At 38.1% G+C, this 12,147-nt stretch overlaps 1 protein-coding gene across 2 annotated transcripts in view; it reads left to right on the top strand.

Annotated features, from left to right (window-relative positions):
• Nucleotides 1-12,147, top strand: part of NAV3 (neuron navigator 3) — a 277,623-nt gene that overhangs the window by 1,331 nt on the left and 264,145 nt on the right. The window lies entirely within an intron of this gene.

Below are 12,147 nucleotides of genomic sequence, written 5' to 3'. Positions count from 1 at the left end.
ACAGCTTCTCAGGGAAAAGTACCTGCGTTTTATTCCTTCTGCAAAACAGTTTCTTCCTAGCCCCCACCTAGCTCTGATTCATTATGATTTTAATTTTTTTTAAAGAGGTTTGCCTGAGGTAGGATGCCACAACATTTTTCAGACTGCTTAGGGTTTTTACTTTTGTAAGGGGATTTTTTTTGAGTCTTAATTAACACATTAAAAACTTCTCTTTGAGTTTCTATTGGTCTTTCTGCTGTAGTTGAAAACATTTTTTTTATGGTTTAAACACGAGTATTTGATCCCCTTCTTGTCAGTAGTAGATATTCCTGCAGATCAGTCAGTACTCTGTGGCTGTATGGGTGGTTTAACAGCTTCAGCAGTGTTATGTGAGGTTACTTTCCCTTGCTCTTCTAGTATTTTTTGTTTGTGAAACTGATTATCACACTGGGATTAAACATATATTCCTAGGTTCTTCTTATTTAGTTTGAGGACAGTTGAGTATAATCAGAGTTGTTAAAATGGAAAATGCACGTAATATATGTACTTGGTTTTCCTTTGTTTTTAGTTATTGGGTTAATTCACTATTTGTGAAGAAAGTTGGTTTTGTGGTTAAAGCATAGGGTTGGGATTCCGAACATTTGGTTTCCTTTTTAATCCCTGCCACATATTTCCCCATGAGATTCTGGTCATGTCACTTAATTTTTCTCCTGGAGTTTTTGTATCACCTCTCTCTGCCTTCAAAGGTGAGTCATTGGTGGTCTCAGACAGGTAATATAGAAATATACAGGAGCAGAGTGTTCATCTGTTGATTACCAGAAGTGATAAACAGCCCTTCTCTATCACAAGTGTGACATGAAGATAATAATACAACTTTTCAACACAATGTGATTCCTGCTTGTTTGCTTACTTTTAAGAGAAAATATTCTGTGTGCTTCCTCTTTAATGTTGCTCATGAATGGATACTGCATGAAAAGTAAATTAGATTTGCAAGTACTATTTTCTGAAAAAAAAATGGCAAGAGTTACACTGTCTACTGGGAGATGTTGCTTGATTCTTTTAAAAAGTGTGATGAAAGATATAAAGCATCTTGCCTTCAGTGTTTAAAACACTTGGGAACTATTAGTAATTAGCATAAGACTTAATGGGAGTCGTATCCTTCCAAGGCATCTGGGCCTGAGCACAGCTGAAGTGCTAGTGAGTAAAGTTAGAGGCTTAGATGGACCCTAGCTGCCATCCCAATGTGCCATCTCATGTTTCATGGGTTTGACAGCACTTGTAATCTTCGAGACTCTTTTTATTTAAAGAAAAAAACACAAAACCAATCTCAAAAAAAAAATAACCTTTCTGGCCATTAGATCTCTCTCTCTTCCTTTTCTCAATGGAGGCAGCTGAGAACTTTCAAAATATGATCCTGAAAGATTCAGGCCAGTCTGTGCACACAACAGTCTGCAAACCTCCCCCAACCACCTGGATTTCCAGAAGTGATGAGCACTGAAGAATTTACCAATATCTGCAACCTTGTATTGCCCCCTTACAATTCCAACATTCCCAGTAAAGCCTAGTGGGCAGCCCTGTGAACAGTTTTCTTCTTGGCACGTTTTTTTTGGAGGATGCTCCTTTTAAACAAGTTTCATGAAATGTTTTTGCCAAAACAGTTTGGGTTATAAGCTGAGTGGTTATGACAAAGAAATTATTTTTAAGCTTTTCTTACTAGTAAACTTCAAAGTATTAGCTTATAAGTATTGAATGCTATTTTTCCTTATCAGTGATGAAGATCCATGCCACTCTGTGTTCCTATGCCTAGTAGCCTCAGCAGTATGTCCAGGTTATCTATGCTGTAGTTCTAAGCATTAGTTTGGGGGAATTGTTAGGGTTAATGTCTCTGCAGGTTTGCTGAGCAGATGTAAGTTCCGCATTACAGATTGTGTTGTCTCAAAGCTTGACCATTTGTGAGTGCTGTTTCCGATAGGCCTTTGGTTGATTTCTTTGGTTAGCAAACATATTAATCAAAAATGTGATATTCCTATGTGGCTCTGTGGTCTACAACATTGTACATTGGATTCATTATAACAGTGATCAGATAAAAGGTCTTTCAATCAAGATGTAATTAATACCTAGTCTGAGTTTCTAACTGAGAGTAAAATCTGCCTATATGGCACACTGTTTGTATGCTTAGATCATTGGATGTAAGGCAGCGCTGATTTTTGAGGGGAAAAAATATGGATATATATCTGCAAAAGACAGTGGAACATATGAATTAATCATCTGGTTACCTTTTGCCCTTGGCTGCTGGATTGCAGCCTTTAGCATTGCTTTCTTTTATATTTTACATATGCTGCACTGTGGGTCACCAGCTTTCTCATCCTGTCTGGAAGGCACAGATTGACACATGTAGGCGTTGTGACATATCCTGTTGCTATCTATAAGTGCTAAGGATTCCAAGATAAATTTGGATTCTACATGTCAATAAAGTCGGTCATTGCCACCCAGCTGTTTCCTCTATGGCCTTCAGTCTCACCACACCTGATTGTTCAAGACTTTTGACACTTGAGTTGGCTTTCTCACACAACTGCTCTGCCAAGGCTGGTTGGGAATTACAGCTGCAAACATCAGTTCTCTTTTCCCTAGGTGTTTCTCCCATCTCACATGATTTTGCTGCATTTGCACATGTAGTCTTGGTTGTTTTTTTTGTTTGGGTTTTTTTTTTTTTAGACATGATGCAGTTGGAAGTTAATAAAGGTGATATTTTAATAAAGAACTGTGGTAGACAAAGTTTTAGGTGATCATGTTCAACTTTTCTTAATTGGATAGGACATAGTTAAGCCTATTAAAGTGGATAATAATAAGTTGCTAATGATTTTAATTATTCTGTGTGTAGCTTACTCAACTACGTTTTTGTTCAAAATTTTCATAATTTATGGTTTAGTAGCTAAGTCACATACAGGTCCATCTGCTTTCTTGCTAAACACACTAATGTTTAAATTGACTGCATGAACACTTATGATGTGAATAGTCATGCAAAATATTTGAACACAAGGATTCAGAACACATTCTTTTTCCCTGAGTATCATATAGACGAAAGTTTATTCCTATATATGTACACAGGAAAGGAATCCAGCTGCTGGATTCATGAGGTGAAATGCTGGCTCTCTTTGAAGCAGATGGAGTTTTGCTGTTCAGTTGGACCACAGAGTGGTTTTCTGCAAACCCACATCTGAAAACACCAATATATTTTGTAATATTTTTCTAACTGTAGGTACAATATTTTTTATATTTCTGTGCCACCACTTTTATACTGCTTGCTAAATTAATGAGATCAAAATTATCAGATCATGCTAGGCTTCCTTGTTCTAGCTGTAGAACAGGCTATTAAACAGTAACAAAATGAAAAAGATATTAAGTGATGTTGTAGAAAGGTAAACAAAGCAATAGCTTAAAAGGAAAGGGACGAAAAAAAAGGTTTATTTATGGAAAACCCACTTTTTTTGGGACACTAAATGATAAATCTGCATTACATTGACCTGTAGCAAAGTGCCAATGGTAATAGTGTTTTACTTCAGGTTGTCTTGATTGATTTCAGCTGCCCTCAAATATCTGATGGTGGAGTTGCAAGGGCACAGCCATGAATCCTTTCTGGCACAAAGCTGAGCAGCTGCTGGAAGTCAGCACCTCTACTATGCATGCTGGTCTTTTGGCCTGGTTTTCTGAGGGTGCTCCTTGCAGTGCTCTGCTTCCTGGTCCCAGGGTTTTCCTCCCATCATCAAACTTTCCTCTTTGAAGAGCACTTCATCATCATTTAAGCTTGCAAACTGAATTTTCTCTGAGATGAATCTGATATATTAATTGTAGAATTTTGGTTATATGACTTGGATGATAAGATTTTGGCTTTCTTTCTTGAGTTACTTCATTCCTTTGCTTGCTGTCATATTATCTTAATTCCTTTTTTTTTTTTTTTTTTTTTTTAAATTTTCTCTTTGTGCATGTTATCTGTCTCCTGCTGTCTGCTTTATCTGCTTCTTCCTTCCTGTTGGCAGACATCTTTACAGGCTTCTACATATGACTTATTTTTCTCTGTATTCACTAATCAGGTCTTCCTGTCATGACTATAACATTTTTCATATCACTGTTCATAATTGGAAAGTGCTAGTCAGGCTCTACAACTGATCCAGTACAGATATGTAAACCTAAAACTTCTCTAGAGACTTCAGTTTTGGGGGTTTATGTTAGGATGGAGATTCTGGTATCCAGAGGATACCAGAGGATGCATGAATAGTCATTTATGATCTCCCTTAGAGGAAGACCACAAGTTCATTGTCATCAGTTTGTTGGTCATGTGGTAACTCCTGCCCATCACCAGACACCAGAGTTGGAGGATGGCTAAGTTCCTCTATCCAGACAGATTTCAAAATAAGTATTTTTGCTCTCTGTACATGGGTGGAGCTCCTGCTCACACCACTGGGAGTACTCTGCACACTGGAAAACCAGATGTGTGCCACAAATGACTTCCATATCTCTGTCTTTCCTCAGCTAACCCTTCCACACCATTTACTTAGATTCTGTGTGACCCTTTCCCATCATTTTCCAAATCTCTGCCAAGCAGAGCATCTGTTGAAATCCCACATCTCTTTGACCTTTACTTTCTTGGATGCCTTTTTGCCCAGTTCCTCAGGGCCAAGCTCCACCAAGTTTCTTGCCATACTGAATCTAGGGAACATAAATAAATGAGTTTATTTCCCCGTTTTGTCATACCCTACCTTTTCATAGTGCTGGTGCATTGGGTCTGCCTTGTGGGTTGGCAAGAAAGGAGGCTGCTCGTTGTGCCTAGTGTTTCATTTACAGCACTTTGGCCAATGCAACAAAAAGGGCAGCAGAAGCAGCCAGAGACTGCCTGTCTTCTCCCCGTAGTGACCACTGGTGATGGGAAGCCAGCATTGTTGCAAAAACACTGCACCATCTGCCAGAAATTTCAGTCAGCACTACTGACACCTGGGACTATGTGTATTTAAAATTCAACCAGCCCCAGTGAAGCCAGGACACTTGGCGGGACTTCAGGTTGTCAGCAATTTCAGCTTCTTGCCTTGTGCTCTGAATTATTTCTTTATCAAACAGATAACAGCATCTTTAATGTGCTTCATGTATTCAGCACCATCTGTCTACGCTATATTATAACTGATTTAAGACCCTCATGCTGTATGAGCTTGGAGTCAACTTCACTGTTACATGTGTAGTTTCTAATTAACCATATCAGACACGTTTTCATGTAGTTGAGATAAATGTACAGTAAAGCAACATGCGACTCTCAAAGCTTTTTTCATTTTGTGAGCAAATTGTATTAAGTGTAGCTTGACAGGGGCTTTTTGTTTGTAATTTGAAATTGGAATCATGGATAGGAGGGTATTTAGCAGCCAAAGCTTAAGAGCTCTGTCTGCCTTTCCACTGTTGTTTTTCATTAATTAATTAATTAATTAATTAATTTAATTTTGCAAGATAAAAGCATAGAAATCAACTTATTTCGTATTAATTTGTCTGTTGCAAGCTGGCATTAGGCATCAGCAAAAAAACCAGTTACTCTTCAGGGTTGCATCTGTGACTAAGGAAGTTCCTTGGGGATTTCCTGAACAAATAACTTTTCATTAAAAAAGTCCTTTCCTTGAAAATGGAATTGTGTCTGAGTGTTATGCGTGTGGATCCATCAGCCGAGCTTCAGAGTCTGAAGCAACCCAGAAACATTTGCTTGGTGCAACACTCTTGCAGCCGCTTGGGGTAATCTGTTCTCCGTGACCATAAATGGAGACAAGTGGTCTCCATCTCTAGATAAAAACAATGGGCTTGTATTATACCCCAGGAGGTTTGAGTTATGCTTCAGTAAAACTTCCCAGCAGTAAAAGTTGTTAAATAGAAGAACTCTGCATACAGCAGGTATAGTATCTCTGTCACTAGAGGATTTAAAAAAACAAACATATGCAGTCCTGCCACTCATAGCATTGCCAGCAATGGGCCTTCATGCAAAGGGCCCAATGGCCATCCTGATGGTCTTCTCATTCTCTTTTCTCATTCCTTAACTAATCTGAGTGAAGGTCTGTGGTAATGAAACCACGCTTCTCTGGGAACCTGAGCTGACAACCTTGTGGCCATAGTGCAACAGAGGTGTAAGGGACCCCTTTGGAGACAGCTGTGTTATCTTAGAAAAAATGTCATTGTATGGAACAGAATTTCACCAAAGTATTGCAGTTCCAGTTAAGTTTCCCCAAGGCATGTGTAGGATATCACTGGAGACCAGCCAGTTAGTTACTTTCTTGGAAACATTAATTTCCCTGGCATATAGGGTATCAATATTGGAATGGCCTTGTCCCTCAAGATCCTGTCAGATCTGGCAGAGGAGGGATTCAAGGGGACTCAATTCTTTGCAAGGAACATAGAAGACCTGTGAATCCAATTCAGTTTAGAGCTCTAAGATAATTTAAGAATCCCTTCCAGAGCACTGCAGTGAATACTTCAGCTGTCTGCATTCTGTACAGACTACTCTCTAGAAAACAGGACCATCGTAATGAACCCAACAGAGTGAAGGGTACCACCAAGATTAGGAAGTTTGCTTCAGGTGAAACACTTTCCTTCAAGTAAAAACATATAAAAAATTCCTTTCTATGGATTTTTTCTCAGTTTTAACCAAATTGTGGTCCTAGGAATGTTTACTAGATTGATCCTTTATCACAACAGGTAGTATACACGTACACAGGAGAAGTTAGTCAGAGCCCTAGAGAATGTATGGCTCTATTACAAGGAGTGTGGGAGAAAGGGAAAAATATTATTTCCACAGTGCAGAGGGAGAGGAGAGATTAAGGGGAAATGGATGATTTTCCCACACTCAGACTGGGACTTTGTGGCAGGACTAAGAATTTCAAGTCATATATATCTTGAGTCTCAGGCTCCGCATCATAACCACAAGCCCATCCTTTGTCTTTTCTAAGGGAGCAGTTAAGAATAAAACATCCAGATAATGAGTTATTTTTCTACTAACTTCATAAGGAGAGTTTTGGCTTTTTCTTCATTTCAGTGTCAGTGGCTGGCATCAGTGTGGGCCCAGCTCTGAGATAATTTATTAGAGATCTAGAATATATTGTGCCCTATGTGGAGTGGTAAAACACTCATCAAAAGTCCTGTGCACAATGCCACTAATTGTCTTTTCACATATTAAATATTTTGTGGGAATTATAATTATGGAATAAAAGCAGACTTTTTTTTTAAGGAGAGAGTACTTTGTGATCCTAATTTCTACCTCTGAATAAACAGTCTAGTTTCTCGGTAGCAGAAACTCTTGTAGTTAGTAAATAATAAGGCCATCAATCACAGATCTGCTAATTTTTTTTACTCTGTTCATTCTGGTCTAGGTCCACTGTCTTTTTTTTCTCTAGTACACTAATATTTTGAGTCTCGTGGATTTTTCTGCACTTGCATACAGGGAAGGCAAAGAGTAGTTCATTTAAAGCAGCTCTGTCTTTCACTCTGACCTGATTCACAGGATGTGGTCTTGGAGGAAGCCCATGCCTTAACAATAGCCTTTTGACAGCAAGGGTGTTTGGGGATTAGGCTGGAAGAGGAAGAAGCATCTATCTATCTATTCTCAAAAGTACTAGTGGAATATTTTGTGCAGATCTTCACTTGCCCATGATGTTTTTTAAGGTCACAAACCTTTCTTTTTTGTTTTTACTGGCAAGAGGATTTTGGCTGAAAGATAGCATAACTTACTTAAAATTCAGAAAAGGAATGCAGAGTGTTTTGTCTGCTAAATGTGAATGGATAATTCCCTTGTGTAAGATGTGCAGATTTCTTATGGCTCTTATGTATATTCTGTGTAAACTAAGTTGAGGTAAGTTAGAAAATAAGCAAATCAAAGGGAAGCATAGTTTTAAAGTGGTTAGGGCCGGATTATAGTATTTCTGGATATATAAACTGAGAAGGTGCCAGCCACTAAATACCTGTACCAACTCTGCATAAAACATGAGAGAAGCTAACCAAGTATAATATTAGTATTGTCCTAACCTACTTTCAGCATGGCATTTGCTTTGACATATCTTTTTAGTTATGTTTATTTTCCTGTAAACCCTCCTTTATTGCTTCTGCCCCTCAGATCTTAATACAGTATATTTATCTATATCTTGATATATATCTTTCAAGAGCAGTTCAAAATATTTTATTGAGGCGAAACTCTCCAATTAGTGAATTACAGCAAATATGAGAAGCTAGAACAAAAATAGACAATGAGCTCTTTTGTGTTTTCCATTTCAAAATATCTCTCTTCAACAGTTTTAACACCTGGCTTTCTGTCATGTTGATGCTGTGCGAAAGTCCAAAAGATCTGGCAGTGAAAACTTCCTGTTGTGCATCAGGATTTGATTTTCAGGGCATGTGTAAAACCATCGCAGCTTAGTAATCAGAGTGGTCATGCACAGAAGGATGACTTCCTAGCAAATGTTGTAAAACATTTGACCACCTTCATTAATCAGGAAAGGCTGCATGGCTCATACAAGATTTAGGGTGAGTAAGATATACGTCAGGGTGCAGGAGTTTTACTCACCACTACAACAATAGGATTTCCTGGCAACACATCTATGCAATAAACAGGCTATTTGCTTTATTTTGGGGGTATTTTTGTGTTTTGGATTTGAGTTTTTTTTGAGTTTTGGTGCTTTTTTTTTGGTTCAGTTTGGGGTTTTTTTTAACCTCTCTCTGTAGTGGAAATAAATAGGCATTAAATAGGAATGTGAAATAACAAATAAAAGTTCAAAAGGAGTTTAGAAATTTCATCATCTGATCAGTCTGCCTGCTTTAGTCATTGCTGGCCAGCTCTCCAGCCAGAGACAGAGTGCTGGAAGGAAGAGCTGAAGGAATCTGTTTCTCATGAAGGAGCAGCACATATCTGAAAGCTTGAGAGCTGCAGGTTCATATCTGCTTTTGGAATACTTCTGAGAGGGAGTAGGGCCCAGCAACATGGGAAGGCACAATCTAGTATTACTTCTGGTTTCTATCAGTTACCTCTTTGAACTCAGTTCATACGAGAGATAGTAATGATGTTAGCATTATTTTTTTAGTAAAGTTGTTTGGTGGATAATTACAATGTAATTTCATTTTTTTAAAATACTGCAGAAATAATCTAATTAGCTACTTTTTAAAATGTTCCTGAAGTTACTTTTAATTGCCTTAGGAAAAGAGATATTTTTAACCTAATAGGTTACTGATGTTAACATCTTCCTGTCGATTTAATAATGCATCCATTCCTTGTTCTTGCTTGTATTAAGACACAAGTAGATTTTTACATACATTTGATATGCATTTTATATAGAACATACTTTTTTTTTTTTCCTGTGGAATTACATAGTTCTGACAAAGGTAAGAGGAGAATGGCAGCATCTTCTCTATTTTCTTTGCCTCCCTGCAGTATCACACTGAAGACTGGTACCGCTCTGCGTTACTAGCTGAAACCTGAGAAGCAGCTTGCTCTGCAGTGAAACTGTGTGAAGTGATTGACAACCAAAAAGCCTGTTCATGAGCGATGCCACCTCCAAATGCATTTGCTTTAGTACAATCTAATTTGCAAAACTTTCAGATGCTGACTGCTCTTAAGCAGGAACCTAGGCTTCTTCAGCTGGGTGTCTGGAATGGGTTGCTGGTGTGCCACCAATGAATGAGGGCAAGGAAGCCCTCCCAGTGTAGGACAGCTATGTCAATGCCTGCCTTAAAGAGTTTTGATTTATAAGATAAGCTTATTAGCACCAGAGAGTGGCAAATAAAAGAAAAATATGTGGTAAAGAAAACAAGGCTTTCTTCCCAGGGCCCTGCCATCTCAGTGCAGGATTTTCCTGGGTTATTCTGTCTTATTTGTGGACATGAAACAGAGAGGATGCAGAGTCATGAGGGAAGCTGAGAAAGCAAATCAGATGAAGTTTCAGAGAAGAGAGTGCACAAGACTGAGCATGTTGGGAACTGGTGTGGTGGACTAAACATTGTCATTCAAAAAAATTACCTAAAGGAAATTTGGCAACAGAAAAATAATATAATACAGGAGATTCAGATCAGCAAAAGACATACTTGAGAACTCAGACTCCCTGAAAGCAAGAGGATTAGGGACATATTTGTATCTAGGGAAAATTTGATCCTCTTTCTCCTGAACATTGGACATGATCTCATTTAATTTGAGAAAAGCTGTGCAATCTCATTGTGAAATACTGATATAAATCCCAGCAAAGGCAGAGTGACAGTGGTCACATTTCAGTCTACAGGGAAAAAGTTTCTGTCATTTCCCATTAAAATTTTCAGCTTGGATGACAACAAAGTCAGGATATTCAACAGTAGTTTTCACTAGGATGTATACAATTCCTTAAGGATATTAATGGTCTTTGCACAGAGTAACCCAAGATTCACAACACAGTTATGATATAAACAAGTTATTTTGTCCTAATTGAGTAGATAGAACTATTATGTATCTTGATCAAGCCATGAAGCAGTGGCATATCCAAGAATTGGACTTTTGGAAGGTATTTGTTCCTGCTGTATTAACAATTGTAATTCAAATGGCTTCTTGCAAAATTCTGTGTGGATGCAGTAGTTAACTTGAACTGAAGGTTGAGTAAAGATTTCTTACAATGTATGCATGTTGCCACCATTTCGGAGCAAATAAAAGGTTTTGGATCTTCTAGAAAGGTTTGGAGTATTACTTAATGTAGTTTCATTATGAGGCAGATTATAAGAAACTGCTGATTCCTGAGATGATGGCCCTGTCTTGGTATGACTCGTGTGATTCTATCACTGACTGGTTATAAAACTATTTTTTTAACTCTGAACCATTTTAGCGGAAATATACAAGTAGACACTTTGTTACAAAATAAGAACATCTAAGTGCAACAGCTTTCTTCTACAAAGTACCTACGGTTGTCTTAGTTAGGCTTAAAGAATGATGGTCCTTTAACTTGAAAAAATTCTAGGTAGTGCTTTAAGGACTGTACAAGGCAACATTAGTTCACAGTGCTTTTTCTTTCATCAGATAAACCCCTTGTCTTACCTCGAGTGCAGTTTGGGGTTTTTCTCCTTAACAGTTATTTAAACTCTTTAGAAGAACTGTTTAACTAAGAATTTTTGCACCCATCTACTTAATTTCATTCTGCAGTTGCTTTTAGGGTAATTTCAGATTTGTCACCATGTGTTGAGTATTGATATGCCCCAACATTTTCAGAGCAGCAAGATACAGATTAGAGTGGAGATGACTGAAAGTGCTAAGACAGCAGATCATTAACTGAATAGATTACTACAGCTCCTCTAAAGCCAGTGTGAGATTTTATTTTCATAGCACAGAGATAATAAGTGTAGGTTTAGCATTTTTGCTCCAGTAGTGCATCCTATGTAGACTGAAAACACTGTACATACTTAGTTTATGCTGCATGTTAAGGATAGAGATAGATAGTTATAGTCAATAACATATTTGTTAAATATTATGGAAGGCAATTTAGGCATATTTAAATGAGCTACACACTTGAATATTTTTTTATTGCATGCATGTACCATATGTGACACACATTACATATCTTTACTAACACATATTGTACATGTACACAAATATATACATGTACATGTCATTTATGTCATACAAGTTGTCTTTTTGGTGGAGACTTATAAAGGATAGAATTACTGTTCATAGTAAACAAGTGAGAATTACAACAGATCTTTTTGCTTTTCATTACTTGTGGAATTAATTGAGATGTTCAGTAGTGGAACAGGCAAAACCAGCAGAAGCAATGGTCCCTGTCCTGCTTAGGATGCGCATTTCAGTCACTGCAACTCCAGCACACTTAGCAGTAGCTCGGCAGCCCAAATTCCCAGTGGCAGTTGGGTGAGTAGCAGACATCTCTGTGATCTCTCCCTCCACTGTCCCTCTCCCAGGCTGCATTTGTTGCCTCTGCTGGTTCCTCTGGGGTGTGAGGTTGCCTCAGCAATGCTAAAGACACCAATGCAGAGACAGTAAACAAAATGTTTATGTTATTGAGGAATCAGTGTCCAAACAGACTAGAATTTGCTACCCTATATTTATTTGTATGCTTTTGCAGCACTCTGCTTTTGTCATCTCCCTCATGTCCTTTAGGGGGACATCTGCTGTTTGCTCCATCACTTTAAACA

Source organism: Chaetura pelagica, unplaced genomic scaffold (genome assembly GCF_000747805.2).
Source record: "Chaetura pelagica isolate M959 unplaced genomic scaffold, ChaPel_1.0 scaffold288, whole genome shotgun sequence".
Lineage (NCBI taxonomy): Eukaryota > Metazoa > Chordata > Aves > Apodiformes > Apodidae > Chaetura > Chaetura pelagica.
The sequence above is the reverse complement of the archived record's forward strand: the minus strand, read 5'-3'. Positions and strand labels throughout refer to the sequence as shown.